The sequence below is a fragment of the Ictidomys tridecemlineatus genome, chromosome 1, assembly GCF_052094955.1.
Source record: "Ictidomys tridecemlineatus isolate mIctTri1 chromosome 1, mIctTri1.hap1, whole genome shotgun sequence".
Classification (NCBI taxonomy): domain Eukaryota; kingdom Metazoa; phylum Chordata; class Mammalia; order Rodentia; family Sciuridae; genus Ictidomys; species Ictidomys tridecemlineatus.
Window position 1 is genome coordinate 42748908 of NC_135477.1, and position 13518 is coordinate 42762425.

The following is a 13518-nucleotide window of genomic DNA, read 5'->3' on the forward strand; positions in this document are numbered from 1 at the left end:
AGGCTGTCCTGGCAGACTATAATGTCCTGAAGATACTGCTCTGCTTCAGGGAGAAGAGCAGCAGCCTTCAGACCCTGCCATACAAAGGCACTGTAGAGGACCTTATCTCCAAGATGGAGATCATTTGTGTGACAAGCTGTGCCAGATGGATCTACCTAAGCACACATTGGTTTGAATCTGGCAAGTGCTGTCTTTGTGCCTGTTGCTGTGGCAGTGGCTGCCTGAGTCCAGCTTTCTCTAGAGCACTAGGAGAGGCTCAGTCAGGGATCTATGACTGGTGGGTACTGCTACCCCTCCAGAAGACACTGAGAGTTCAGGAAGCTATGAGCAATGGCTGCTAGATGGGATAAAGGGGCAGGTAAGAAGGATTGGGGGAGTCGTTTTTTATTTTATTTTTTTTTTGTTTTTATAATTTTTTTTTAAATTTACTAGGGCTTTTGTGATTTTTTTTCAGGTTTTTGTTTGTTTGTTGTTTTTGTTGTTTTCAAAAAAATTTCCTACACTGAGCATCTTTATGTGCACATACAAGAGACACTTAGCTCTGACCCTGAGAGTATGACTACAGGATGCCTTCTGATTATAGGTCCCTAAAACTCAATGCCAAGGACTTCAGTTAAAATTTCAGCCATGTCATCAAATGTTTCATACCTCTGCTCAGTTGGGCATGTTAGAATTGGGTCCTGAACTGGCAGTTTCTCTTGGAAACTCTGAGGCTGTTGCAGCAGTGGATTATAATATCCCCAGTCACTCTGCTGCTGTAGGCCCCACAGATCTAAGAGGTCCATGTCCTGCTGCTGCTGCATCTTTCCCTGTGCACTACTGACACAGGGCAAAGGCAAGCCATCAAATAATTCATACCCTTCACCCCAGACCTGCTGGTTTGGGGACCTGGGCTGCTCTCTAGCAACTTGCTGTCCATTGAATGCAAAAGGCTCTGGAAGAACACTCAACTCCATTTGTGGAGTAGATGTGCACTGAGTCTGAGACCTTGAGTCCTCTCCATTCTTTTGAGAATCCGCATCCTGCTCTTGTGGAACTGAGGGCAACTGGTTCCACAAGACATCAGGCTTCTCAGTCATTAGAAGTGGGTCCTGAAAAGGCAACTTCTCTTGATAACTCTGGGTCTGTTGCAGCTGTGGAGTATAATATCCGCAGTCACTCTGCTGCTCTGGTACCAACAGATCAAAGAGGTCCATGTCCTGCTGCTGCTGCATCTTTCCCTGTGCACTACTGGCACAGGGCAAAGGCAAGCCTTCAAAGAGTTCATATCCCTCACCCCACACCTGCTGCTTTGGGGAACTGGGCTGCTCTCTAGCAACTTGCTGTCCATCTAACACAAAAGAGTCACAGGAGCCATTCTCTGCACTGGGGAGTACCCATGTCTCCACAGGAAAGGAGCCAGCGTTTCCCTGTGGAGCCTGCTGGAGGCAAGAAGGCTGTGCAGTGGCGCTCTTGTCATACTGCATCTGGGCCTCCTGGTGTCCTAAAACAGGATGATTCCCTTGGACAGGGAACTCATGTCTTCTCCTGGCGACAACTGTTCTCCTTTTCTCTCTGAGTCGTAGTCTGGATCTTTTATTTTGAAACCAAATCTAAAAAGGAAGAAATTATTTTCAATAAAATATTTTATAGTAAATCTTAGTTTCAGGACTATCACTGATCTGCTCATTGGCCTGGGGTAGACACAAAAAAGGCAATCCATCCTGGGCTGAATCATGGAGGTTATTGTGGAGGTTATGAACAGTGCACAATTCCAAACTCCCAACTCTTCCCTGCACACTTTCCCACAACCTCTTGATTTTTCTCAAGCTGCCCCATCAACACCCATTCATGACTCCATGTCCTGTAAGGTTATTCATAAATTTGTTTCATTTAAAAGCCATAAACCGAACAACCAAATGTTTGTCAAAACTGGACAGTGCATTATACATGTGATCCTAACAATTGAATAGAACAACTCTAATCTACATTTTTTTCTCCTGCATCAATTCAGGATAATTGCAATGCTGGCAAGAGTCCAGAAAGCTTTGAGGTATGTGTTTAGAAATGACAAAATACTTTTTAGACTAAGTAACTTAATTAGCTAGGGTTGCAGAGGCTCACAGTCAAGAGTGTCTGCAAGCCTTTTGATATTTGATCACTCCTGAAACCCTTCTCCCAATCAGGATGAATTTAGGTTAACATCTAGGAAAATCTTTGATCCCCACTTAAGAGGTTTAAAATTATAACTCTACATAACAAAACTGGTTCTTCTAAATACATGCTCTCATTTTCCCTTCCAACATAATTAACCAAAAAGCAAATAAGATGTGAGCATCCATCATTTGTCAACAGTTAGCAGGTGGGTTCAAAATGATGAGACCAAAAGGCAGATACTCCCTTTCTGATTTTCCGACTCCCTAGGATTCTCTCCCTGACCATGCTTGCTTCCACATCACATGGGCTTATCCTAAACCGTTGCACTGCCTTTCAAAACAATTCCTCTCTCTGACATTATCTGGTTATGATTTTCTACTTGTTTGTATAGCATCATTGATTTGCAGGATGTTTGAAATGTTTCCAGTTCATGGAACATTTGAAATACTAAATTGATAGCTGACAGAGAATTTGCTATTCTTTTATTTTGCAACACTGTTATTACATTCCCTTTCTTATTTTCTCCAAGAAAATTTTCTGGTAGTCTCACACAACAAATACTTTCAATAAGCATTGGATATTGATAGAAGAGAGATATATGCAAACACAATTCACTATAAATTAGGGCAATCCCAATACAGTAAAACTCTGTGCAGCATAAACAATAATTCACAAAAATCATCTTATTAGAAATTTCCAAAACAAAATATTGCCTTATGTCCCAAATGGCTACAAAGTGCCTACTAATGCTATGAGGTGCCACATGTGGGACATAATTGAACCAAGTCTTTCTCCTGCACCTTGGGCAATCACCTCTTGGGAGTTAGGTTGGCATACCATAGTTAGCACTTTGCAAATAAAATCCTCCAATGTCTCTGACAAAAAACAAATCGGGACAAATTGAAGTGCCATTCTTAAACCTAATCATTGAATGCTCAATACCTCTGCAAACTCTTTGTCCCAACTTTAAAATATCTAATCTTCCCAGTTTTACATAATTCCATAGCCAGAACCATGTTCAAAAACTGGCACAGTTCCTATTCTGAATAATTACTGAGCATGTTAACGGGTGCCTACTCCCAAATTTGCCTCACAGTTCTTGATTTTTCATAAAATTAACATAATAAATTCACACCCACACTGAAATGAAACTGTGACAAAGATCAACAATATCCTATGTGAAGAAATGACATGAGACATTTTCAAACAATCGTTGTATTTACTGTATTATATAAAAAAAGATATGTTCATGCAAGTTTTCCAAATTTGGACTTACATTGATTGAGTTGATGGGGCAATGAGTCTGCTTGGCTAGCTCTTGTCGGGTCCCAAAATCTGGGTAGGAATTCTGTTCAAATGATCGATTAAGAATCTCCAAGTCATGTTTTGAAAATTTGTGCCGGGGTTTTCCTAACCCTTTTTCCTGTTTTGTTTCTTTTGCTTCCATAGGACTATCTCCAACTGAAGACGCTAATAGTGTAGAAACAGATAGATAAAGATTGAGGATTGCCAGTAGAATCCAGAGGGTAAAAAGTATTATTTGTTCACCAAGATTTTAACAATGCAGAGCTCTGCCTCACAACTTCTTCATATTAATAACACCAAAAATGGATTAACTGCTGATCCTTAAAAATATGAGGAGAACATGTGATTATAATATGCATGGTAGAGAAGAATTTTAGTCTAGCCAAAATTCAAAATATATAAAAAGAGACAAATTAAAAGTGTTAAATCATAAGAATAATTGAGAAAATACAGATAAATCAGCTCATATAAATCTGATAACCACTACTTTAAATGGTTGGTGGAAGAGTAGGGGATGAATAAGATTATATAAAGTAGATAGAAAGCATTGTGTTGGGACAAGAATTTATCATTCTTCCATAGAACACAAAAATGAGACATTCATTTCTGATTCAAAAGAAATTAAATTTAACAACTGGTCCTGAGAAAACTGGATATCCACATGGAAACGATAGAGTTGGACCTTTTACCCAATAGGGAAATATTAACTCAAAATTCAAAGAATTATAAATAAAGCTAGAAAAATGCATAAAACAGGCTGCAAAAAATAAAACTTGGGAGAAGGTTTCATGATATTGAATTTGGCCATGATTTCATAGATATATCATCAAAACCACAAACAAAAAAAATTATTAGACTATATCTAAATAAACACTGTGCATAAAAGGACACAAGGAAGAAAATGAAAGGACAATCTGTGGAACAGGTGAATCGCTTTGAGAACCACACCTGATGGAGTGTTGATATCAAGACATAAAGAACCATATCTCTGAGATGGGCAAAGGATTGGAATAGACATTTCTCCAACAAACATAAACAAATTGTCATTAACCCTATGAAATGATGGTCAACATTACAAACCATTAAGAAGGCAAATTCAAATTCACAGAAAAATCTAACCTCACTCCCATCACTAATGCTACTATCTACAAACCAAATAAGCAAAACAAAACAACTGCAGAGGAGGAGCAGAGGAACTGGAACCACTGATGCCCTGTGGGTGGGAAGACAAAATGCTGTAGATACAATGGAAAAAAATATGGTCATTGCTCAAAAGTCATTAAAAATTACTATATTCTCCAGCAATATCATTTGTATGAGGTTCCTAGAGTAGTCAAGTCATTGGGACAAAAGTACAATGATAATCCTCAGGAACTGGAGAGGGGGCTCTTGGGGGGTGTGCTTTAATTGTCACAAAGTACCAGTTCTATAAGATGAAAAGAGCTCTGTGGAGAGTTGCTGGTATTGGTTGCAGAACAATGACATGCAGGTGATGCCACTGAAGTATACACTTAAAAATGGTGGTGAGGGTAAATTTTACCTGTTTCATTAAAGTTTAAAAAAGAAAATAATAACTCAAGGAAATTGATCCAAAAGAGAAAATCTGAATCTTTACATGTTTCACAAACATAGGTTACTTGGCAGGAAAGCCACTTATAAAACAAATAACCTGTGCCTGAAAACAGATTTAATTCACTCTCAAAGTGGAGCCTCTTTAGCTTTAAAGGTCCAACCTACAAATCAAATTGCAGGGCACATGCATTTTTTACACAGGAACTTCAGGGGCTTCAACACTGACTGCATTCCAGTCAGATTGAGCCCAGAGCAATTTTCTCTCAGCCATGCACCAAATAACAATGTTGTGGCCAAGGATGGACTGGATATATGATGTTGATGCCTCATGGCATATCATTGAGTTACTATTGATATCAGAGTTATATTAGATTTTCTAAGTTCATTCTATGATATCCACACAAGAAAAATCTCCTCATATGTTTCTCAGAAAAAATCCTCACCATTAAGCAATGCCTGCATGAAAATGTTTTTTTTTCCTTTTTTCCTTTTTTGATGATTTTAAATGAGAAATCCAATTACTCTTAAAATACAGGCATTTTCAGTTCTGTCTTAGGGAGCAAAAAACACTTTTATATAGAAAAAAAAATTTTGAACATAGTGTTTAGTCATTATGATGAGCTAAGGAGAGTACATTTGAGGCTTCTTTCTGTCTAGAAGAGGCAGCTGAGAAGAGGAAAGGAAGCAATGCTTTTAATAATGGAACCTAGGAGACAAAGAGGTTCTTCAGCTTTTCCTAAGCAGTACCACATTTCAACCACTTATTCTAGAGAACCATCAAAGATGTGCAGCATAAAGTACTGGTCATGAGAATGCAAATTACCCAATGTTTTCAAACAACACCTAAATGGGTATTTAAAATTTAAAAACAACAACAACAAAATCATCTATTCACACTTTTGGAGTCCAGGTGAGCACAGCCAAGTTTTCAGAAAAGCTTCTGGTCTGGTTCATCCCACTCCTCACCCAAAAACTCATATACAAAAGTTTCAGATTTTCTGAAAAGCAAATGTTCATCCTTCAATTGTTTGAAAAACGTGAGGTTTTTGGTAGTCAAAGCTCAGTAGTAAAAACAGTAACCAAAGATATTATCCTGTGAACTGCAATAGCCCCATGGGTAGTAGCAGGGCCTCTGTTGCCTACTTACCTGAGATCCATGATGGCTTTGTGGAGAAATTCACATCCCATACAGACTGCAGTAATTCAACACTATTGTTGTTTTGGGGGGAGGGGGAGTTTCCTGAACATTTTTGCCTCTGAGACCATGTGTCCAGTGGACTCCTGAGTCCACTATGTACACTTGGGAAGAGGGTCATGTAAGTTGCAAGACAACTACACCTGAACAAACAGCCTTCACCTTTCAGCAAGGGCTCATCTACAGAAAGAAATCAAAACTACAACAAATTCTTTTGAACGTCCACTATGCACACAAAAGATTGTGCCAAAATCTCTTCCACTATCCAATTTCTTTCTTTTTGTTTTTAAAGAGAGAGAGAGAAAGAGAGAAGGAGTGAGAGAATTTTTTAATATTCATTTTTTAGTTTTTGGCCAGCACAACATCTTTGTTTGTATGTGGTGCTGAGGATTGAACCCAGGCCACATGCATGCCAGGTGAGTGCACTAACACCTGAGCCACATCCCTGGCCCCTATCAAATTTATTTCTAAATTTATTTCTAAATTCCACAGAATATTAAAAAAAAACAAGTGAACTTGATAAACAATCCCCAGGATCACTCATTAAATTCTTCTAGTATATTTTCTCGCCCCTCCCTCATCTTTGGGTTCTGGAGACCTAACTCTGGACCTGGGACATGCTAGGCAAGTACCCTACCTTTCAGCTATGCCCATGTCTTTGTTTGCATTTGATTTCTTTCTTTTGTGCTGGAGGAAGCCAGAAAGAACCAAGGCTTCATGCATATGGGCTCCTGCCTGCTTGGCAAGCAGTCTGCTATAGAGCCACACCCCAGCCTATCCTGTTGATTTGATTTTATTTTTCTCTTCACTCTGGGCCCTTTACCATCTCCGTCCCCATGAATATCTAAAAACACCTAGACTGGCCATGAAGTCAGGATCCTCCTGCCTCAGCTACCCACGTAGCTAGGATAATAGGCACACACACACCATGTCTGGCTAATTATTCATCTCACAAGAAAGGAAAAAGAGAATGAAAACCCAAAGAACTTATCCCTGGACCTCAACCCAGAGCAGTATCTTGCCAATCTAACTAGATCCACTCACCAATGCTGCACATCTTCTAGTCACGTGTGTGTGTTTTAAGTGGTACTACCAGATATATGGTTTGGCTTGAAAATATTTCCAAATATCTCTAAATTTTCTAAGAAACTTGTTGCACGCAGTCCACACCCTGCCATGAAATATCATAACCCAAATCTCCACTAAAGAAACTCACCTTTGGAAGCCATATTGCACTTCTACTGCGCACGATTTCTTTCTGGTAAACTGAGGAACTCTGGAGCAGCATCCTATAATATACCCCATGCTAGACACGCCCACAGAAGGCCCCACCCCTGAGTGATGACGCCAATACCCATACCACACCCCTTACCCCAGGCCCAGACAGGCCCCCTGGGGCTACAGATTCAGCCCCACCCTAGCCCACAGTTCAGCCTAGACTCCTCTGATAATGTTTATCATACCTCTTCCAATCTTGGCTTCCCTTCATTGAGCTCCCACTGAAGCTAAACTTATTTAATTTCTACAACACCCATAAAATGTCTGTACTACTTTATGCCCACTTGGACTTGAGGGTACTAGGAATGGAATTGTTTAGGCTTTTCAGAGCCACTGACCTCAAACCTCCTCTCACCACATTCTCACAGCCCACACACACTATGTGTTCTGACAGTCTCCACTCAAGGACGAGACACATCACTGGATATAGTATTGCTTAAATAGTATTGAGCTTAGAATTAGGAGAGACTATACACTGGAATTGAATAATAATATTATAAGACATAGACTAATATTTTATAAAACTTAAATCATTCTTAAAAAAAAAACACCTTTATTCTTGTTTTCAGTAAGGCAGCATGAACATACAGGCACTCTATTATGAACTACACCCATAGCCATTTTTTGTTGTTTTATTTTATGTTTTCATCTCGGAAACTTAATGGCAATAGTGCAGAAATTAAAATTTTAAAACCAAAAAAGCTGAAGGAATCCAGTTTTCCAACTTAACTCCATGATAGAAAGTTTCTCTGTAGCCAAAAATCAAGAAGAGGCCCAACAAAAAGATTGATGGGCACTTAAATTTATGGAGGGCCTTTCACACCTATGACAGCAGATGGGCCCCAGGCTGTCTACTTAGGACAATCTGCCATTTGCGGCACTGCATATGCTTTGGGGCACATGGGGAAATATTTTAGGAACCTGAAGGGTTGGAGGAGATTGGAGACTGAGGCAGTAGGCCAATCAAAATTGGATTGAGCAATCAGTGGTCCCCAAAGCCATGTGCATTGTTCTGGGATCTCACTCCCCCTACCCACAACCCAGTCTGCTGATGGCCTTCTTTTCCCCCATGGGCTCTGGCATGTCTATTTCCAAATTCCAGGTCTCATGCTTTCTTTTATAACACTCTGCATGGGATCCCCACTTATCTACCATGTTACAGGCCGTCATGTAGACCAGCTCTGAGGTCCCTAACAAGGACTTCATAAGAAACAGAAAATAAAGAAATAAATAAATGTCCCATGAACTGGTCGTTCCTTTTTATTTCTTCAAAGTACCATAGAAAGAAAAAATTGCAGTTTTTATTTTCATTTTATATATTTTTTTTAATTTTTTTTTCTTTCTCATTTTATATTTTTGTACATTTTCATAGGTTTCAGGCACTTTTAATAGCCAAAGCAGCCTTCAGAGACTTTATTTTACTTTGACCATGTTCAATATAAACTCAAAAAAGAAAAAAATATATATATATATTTTAAATCAAAATAGAAATATGGCTGCAGTGGCACAATCAGTAACCCCAGTACCTCAGGTGAGTGAGGCAGAAGATCAAAATCTGTCTGGAAATTGAGCCAGGCCCTGGCCAAACAATAAATAAATAAATAAATAATCAAAGTCTCCGTATAAATGTCAGTGTTAGTGGCCACTGGTTCACTCCTAGAAGCAAAGTAGAAGTGGTATCTTATTCTCATTCCAGAAATTTTTGTGTCTATGCACTTAGCTGGACTATAAGTTTTCGGTTTGTATGAGATCATCTTAAAGGTCAGAGATTAAACATCCCTTTTTTTCTTTTCCTTTATTATTTACAAATGTGATGTTTTTTAAATTTGTTGGTGTTTTAGTATGAAATCATGTTGTCCAATATTACACCAAAATTTTGGTGGTCACTACCACCAACAGCTGACATGTTCTCTCCTGCCACATATAAATGGAAATGTTGATACTAATGACAAGCAAGGAGAGAAAAAATAAGCCAGGCTTATTTTATTTAGAGTTTCTCTAACAGTCAAATAAAATCTTGGACTTGGATTGATTTATCTGGATTTTTCTTTTTTTAACCACAATAGCTCAAAGTTTCCATCACCTTTGTTTCATTCCTTTCTGAGTACCCTGAATTCAAGACAGGTAGTGACCTTCTTTCCTCCCCTCCTCCATCCAAAACACCTTGACAGAGAGCCTCACTGCCTTATTCTCATTCTCTTCTCAATTCCAGTCAGGTTCTTCTCAGAGCTCACTCCATGATTTCCAACAAGGAATCAGCTCCAAATGGCCCAATCTGATGGCTAATTTTTCTAAGTCATCAAAAGTTTTAGCCAATCATTTTTGTTTGTTTTCCTAGTTCACACTCTGTATGTGAAGCTCGGCTTCAGAGCATGTAACCTAAGTCCTTCATCCTTGTTACAAATGCCTTTGAAGGTAAGAACCCAGCACACACCAGTCATCCAGATGGAGCCATGCAATAATGGAGTTTTGAACAGCAAACTGCAGGTTCAGAAACAACAACATTCTGGTGAACTCAGTTTTTTTTTTGTTGTTGTTTTTTAAACTAGTTGTAGATAAACATAATATGTTAATTTATTTATTTATATTTATGTGGTACTGAGGATCAAACCCAGTGCCTCACAACCATGAGGAAAGCACTCTGCCATCAAGCCAAAATCCCAACCACTCAGGTCAACCTTTAAGAGTAAATAATTTCTGCATTGCATGGGGCTGCATACCTGGAATTCCAAGTACTCAGGAGACTGAAGCAGGAGGATTTAAAGTTCAAGGCCAGTATAAATCTTAGTGAGAACCTAAGTAACTAAATTAGATCATGTCTAAAAATTTTACAATAGAATAAAAAGGACTGGTGAGAAGGCTCAGTGGCAAAATGACCCTAAGTTCAATATTAAAAACAACAACAACAACAACAACACAATAACCCTTCTTTGTTTCATGATGGAAAATAAACGTTTTCAATATGGCCATTTAACATGCCTGTGGAAGTCTCAAAACCACACTCCATGAACTGGTGCATTTGGAAAACTGATGACTCAACAGTTGGCTTGTAGAACATTGAATCTTGTGGAGATGATTTGATATCACTTGACCATTCACTGAATTTTTATTTTGTCCACCTAAATTTTACCTGCTTGCCTCATTCTCCCACATCACACCATTTAATTCACTTAACCATAATAATCCTAAGAAAAATAGCTAATATTTATTAGTAGGTTCTCTGTTCTACCTCTAATCTCTTCAAGGATATAAAGAAACCAGTATTCTTTAGGACAAAATGTAGTACAAACTTAAACTATCAACATACTTAATCATCATTACTTGAAGTTTTTTAAAGTCCTTTCTTTATTTAGTCCTTTCTTTATTTAGGTTGCTTTGCCAGTAAGCTATATTCCCATTCCTTTTTATAGTTTTGTCCTGAGGCAGGGTCCCCCTAAACTGCTATGACTAACCTAAAACTAGCAACCCTGTTATAGCTTCCCATGTCCCTGAAATGCTAAATAAAATTTGAAGATTTTAGTCAGAAAATTATCCTCTGGTGTCTTCTTTGCCCCAGAAAGTCTCCACACTGATTAGCCCTTCCTCTTTGTTCATTAGTGAGTCAATGACCTGAGGGCATTCCTGGTCACAATCCCTGAATGCAGAATCTCACAGGATCAATGCAAAAGAGACATTTGTCCCTATTAAATCCCTATGATTGATTTTCCTGAGAGGTGAACTACACTGTACCAACCTGAGAGCCCCAGACTGCATTGACCTTCATCATACTTCTGGGACAAGGATTTCCCCCTGGCACTAAACAGGCCCTCAGCAATATTTCTTTCAGTGGGGCAATCATTATTGTGGCACTTTTTAATTAAATCATTGGTCAGGCTTGAAGCAGGACATGAAACTTTATTTGTCATGGCATGTGAGAAGTGCACCAAGCAAGTCCCCTCTGCAACCTCTGACACTGTGCAGCAGGTAGGGTACCTTTACACCTAATTGACCACAACAATTGGAATGGCCAAGAGATCTTTATTGTAGCAGTGCAAAAGAGGAGAGAGAGAGAGAGAGAGAGAGAGAGAGAGAGAGAGAGAGAGAGAGAACTCAGAGAAGAAGGAGATCAAGAGGAAGAGAGGGAGACAGACAGAAAGAGCAAGAGAGAAGAACCCAGCAGGAGCAAGTATTTATAGCCTAATGTTAATGGGGTCTCTGGGGCTGCCAGCTGCCTTGGCGGTATACAGTGATTGGATCATACAGTAGTGTCATTTGCTGCCTTCAGACAGAAGGGGCAGGGGCTAGATGTGGGTTTCCATTGAACCAGACAGGTGGGGTCCAGTATTCAGCCTTGAGTGGGGTTGAGTGTTCAGACTTGATGCAAACAGGTGATAAACGACATGACAGAGGGGGGTTTGAGTGAATGGGTTACCCTGCAGCTAACATTTGTTCAGCCTGACCAGAAGACACTTACTGGAGCCTGCCCTGAATCTAACAATGACCATGTAAATACATTAATGTAACTGGTGAAATGTGGTTTTTCTACCAGCTAGGGCCTTCTAACATAGTCCTAGAAAGAGATAAAAAACATGATGAACTTTTTTTTTTCAGTCTTATCTTTAGAGGGTGACTGGGACCATGAGGGCTTCATTCTTTTTTAGGATACGCATTTCTCTTTTGACTCAGGTGTGATGAATAGTCTGTGGGCTGGAATGGGTGTTGACGTCAGCAGTCTCTCAGGACTGGTTATCATCAAAGAAATTAATGAGCTTTAAGTTGAACCTCTTGGAGAGAGTTAGCAACAGTTTGAAGTAGAACCAGTTTATTTTGGTAAGGGTGTAGGGCCTTTGAGGAATTAACATTTTAATCTACCACAGGTGGTCTCCCAATTTCTGAATTCAAGCGGGCTTCCATTTCTGTGATCTGACCAAATCTGATACTAAACCTGTTTTTCTGATCTCTTAGATAGTGCTACCAATATTTTCACCAGGCAACTACACTGACTGTCTTTAGTTGTTGTTTCATTTTCCCCCTCTAATTTTAGGTATGCCTACTGCTGTAAGAAAAGGGGAATTGAAATGACATGGCTGGGGCAAACACTTTGGAGTCGCCTTTTAGAAATTTAAATATACCTGTTGACTTTTAAGTCTTAGTACAATTCTTTTGAATGAGGACAGACAGCAAGTTTAAACCTGTATTATTTACCAAACACATGCAGACATGCAAACACATGGAGTACATACATACACAAAACAAAACAATAAACAAAGGCTTTGCAGATTTTTAAAAAACATTTTACATTGAGGGCTAACCTTTGTAAGTTGGTGTCTGAACAAAACAATGTGTAAAAAGGAAACCTCCATAGTTGGATAAAATAGGATTGATCAGAATAACACCTTATCCTTTGCAGACGAGATCAAAATTATAAGCTCAAAAATGTACAATTATAAAAGCCTTCTTGCCTCTGGCCTGATGTAGCCCTCAAATGTAAAAAGCATTTAATAAAAGAAGTGAGGGCTTGTGGGAAATCAGAGAAAGAAGGATTTTGATTTTTTTAATTGTAAGGGAAGATAGACAAAGGCTGTCTCCACACCCTCCCTGAAAGGATTTCCCTAAGAAGCAGCAAGGGAGCCTGCTTCCATCAGTGTAGCAGTTCAACTTTTGAGGGAGAATTTTTTCCTTTAAAATCGGGATCTGTTGTGCCTTGTGTGGTGGCATTTTCCCTGGAGTTTGTGGGACTTATTAGAGAGTTCAGGACAGAGTATTCTGCTTGGGTATTCACTGCAAGATTGACACATTGGCCCCATATCTTGGCAATTATTATAGATTGATGGGGGCTGAGAGGTATCTGAGTTTTTTTGATCTGGTTCTAAGCCAGCTTTTCTTTGTCTCTTGGATAGCAGTAACAATATTTTAGCCTGGCATTTTGTAGCTTTATCAGCTGTTCTGCCATATTTCTTAAAAACCTCCTTGACCAACTCCAATGGTTGGGTCATATTTATGGTGGCAAATTTTATTAAAGCAACATGAGAGTGCAATAAAGAGAGAGGGAG